Here is a 2,164-nt window from a genome sequence, read left to right as displayed (position 1 = left end):
TTTTTTTTTTTTTTTTGAGACAGAGTCTTGCTCTTTTGCCCAGGCTGGAGTGCCGCGGCACAATCTCGGCTCACCACAACCTCCGCCTCCCAGGTTCAAGCGATTCTCCTGCCTCAGCCTCCGAGTAGCTGAGATTACAGGCACCCACAACAATGCCCAGCTAGTTTTTGTATTTTTAGTAGAGATGGGGTTTCACCATGTTGGCCAGGCTAGTCTTGAATTCCTGACCTCAAGTGATCTGCCTACCTTGGCCTCCCAAAGTGCTGGGATTACAGGCGTGGGCCACCACACCCAGCCATATACGATTTTAAGCTATTCAGATATTTCATTTTATAAAGTGCCTAGTTCATGTACTACCGCATCTCAGTGGTCTTTTTAAAGTCTGTCATAGGGCTGGGTGTGGTGGCTTATGCCTGTAATCCCAGCACTTTGGGAGGCCGAGGCGGGTGGATCACCTGAGGTCAGAGTTCAAGACCAGCCTGGCCAACATGGTGAAACTCCATCTCTACTAAAAATACAAAAAATTAGCAGGCATGGTGGCAGGCGCCTGTAATCCCAGCTACTCAGCAGGCTGGGGCAGAAGAATCGCTTGAACTTGGGAGGCAGAGGTTGCAGTGAGCCGAGATCTCGCCATTGCACTCCAACCCGGGCAACAAGAGCAAAACTCCATCTCTAAATAACTAAATACGTACAAATAAAGTCTGTTATTCATTTGGCTTTATTTTTGGCATACTTAACAAAAATTAGCAGGGCATGGTGGCACATGCCTGTAATCCCAGCTACTGAGGCAAGAAAATCGCTGGAACCTGGGAGGCAAAGGTTGCAGTGAGCCAAGATTGTGCCACTGCACTCTAGCCTGGGTAACTCCATCTCAAAAAAACCAAACCAAAACAAAACAAAACAAAACACTACTAAAAGAATGAAAAGGCAGGCCACAGAGTGACAGAAGTTATCTGCTTCTATATATATTACAACAAAGGACTTGATTCCAAATTATCTATACATGAAACTCTTACAATAAGAAAAAGATAGTGACCCAATACAAAAATAAGCAAACCAGTTGAACAGGCACTTCGCACAAAAAAGGATATCCAAGTGACTGATAAGCATATAAAAAGATGCTCACAATGAACGTCTTCAGGGAAATAAATGCAAATTTAAACCACACACCTAGGTGATTTGAACCAAGGCAGTTCTGTCAACCTCTCGCTGTATTTACTAATATGTAAATTGGAAATATTAATGCTTATGCTCAGGAATTTACAGTCTGAAGAAGGAATAAATGACACAAATGAAAACTGATAATTATGTATGGAAACACAGAGAATTATATACTAAAAGTCCAGGGGTAGAGACATAGTGGCCATATCTTTTGCCCCTAAATCAAATCAAATCAAATCAAATCAAATCAAATCAAATCCTGGGCTCAAGCGGCCATCCCGCCTCGGCCTCCCAAAGCACTGGGATGCCAGGCATGAGCCACCGCACCTGGCCAAAAAAAAAGTTAAAGAACGAAATTGGTAACCACAGCGGCATCTCAAGGCAGGGAAACTAAAAGGCTGAAGCCAGGTGGAAAATCTACTTATCACTGTGCTTATAAATAAAATATTTACATTTAAAAACGAACAAAGTCTGCGCGGTCCTAGGTGAACCTGGCCGAGGCTTCTGCGTCGAGGGTGGCGCGGGTCAGCTGAGGCCAAGAACGCAGGCACTGCCCTACCGCTCTCCAGATCACAGCTCCGCCTCTGCGAGGCCCCGGGGAAATGGGCATCCCCGCTCCAGTGACAGAAGGACAAAGACGGAGCCCGGTGGCTGGGTGTTCCGCCCAGGATCACCAGCGAGCTCAGGGTCTTCCCCCTGACCGCCCCAGGGTGGGCATTTTTAAAAGCAGAGGAAGGGAGGGAACACACTCTTTGGTGCTGTGGCCACCTTGCCTCGCCCACGGCGGGCGCTCACAGGCTTTGGGGGCCCCGCCCGGCCGCAGAGGGGAGAGGCCGCCCCATGCCCCGCCCCGCCAAATTTAAGAGCCTTCGCCGAACGGCGGGAGGTTCCCAGACCACCGGTCTTGCTCCCGACATTTTGCAGAATCTTCTCACTCCTCCCGAGCTCCCTTCCTTGCGCCCGTCCCGGCAAGGGACGCGTCATGCCCAGCTCCAGGCCGCGA

This window comes from Colobus angolensis, unplaced genomic scaffold (assembly GCF_000951035.1).
Source record: "Colobus angolensis palliatus isolate OR3802 unplaced genomic scaffold, Cang.pa_1.0 Scaffold24, whole genome shotgun sequence".
Classification (NCBI taxonomy): Eukaryota; Metazoa; Chordata; class Mammalia; order Primates; family Cercopithecidae; genus Colobus; species Colobus angolensis.
Note: the sequence above shows the minus strand (reverse complement) of the source record.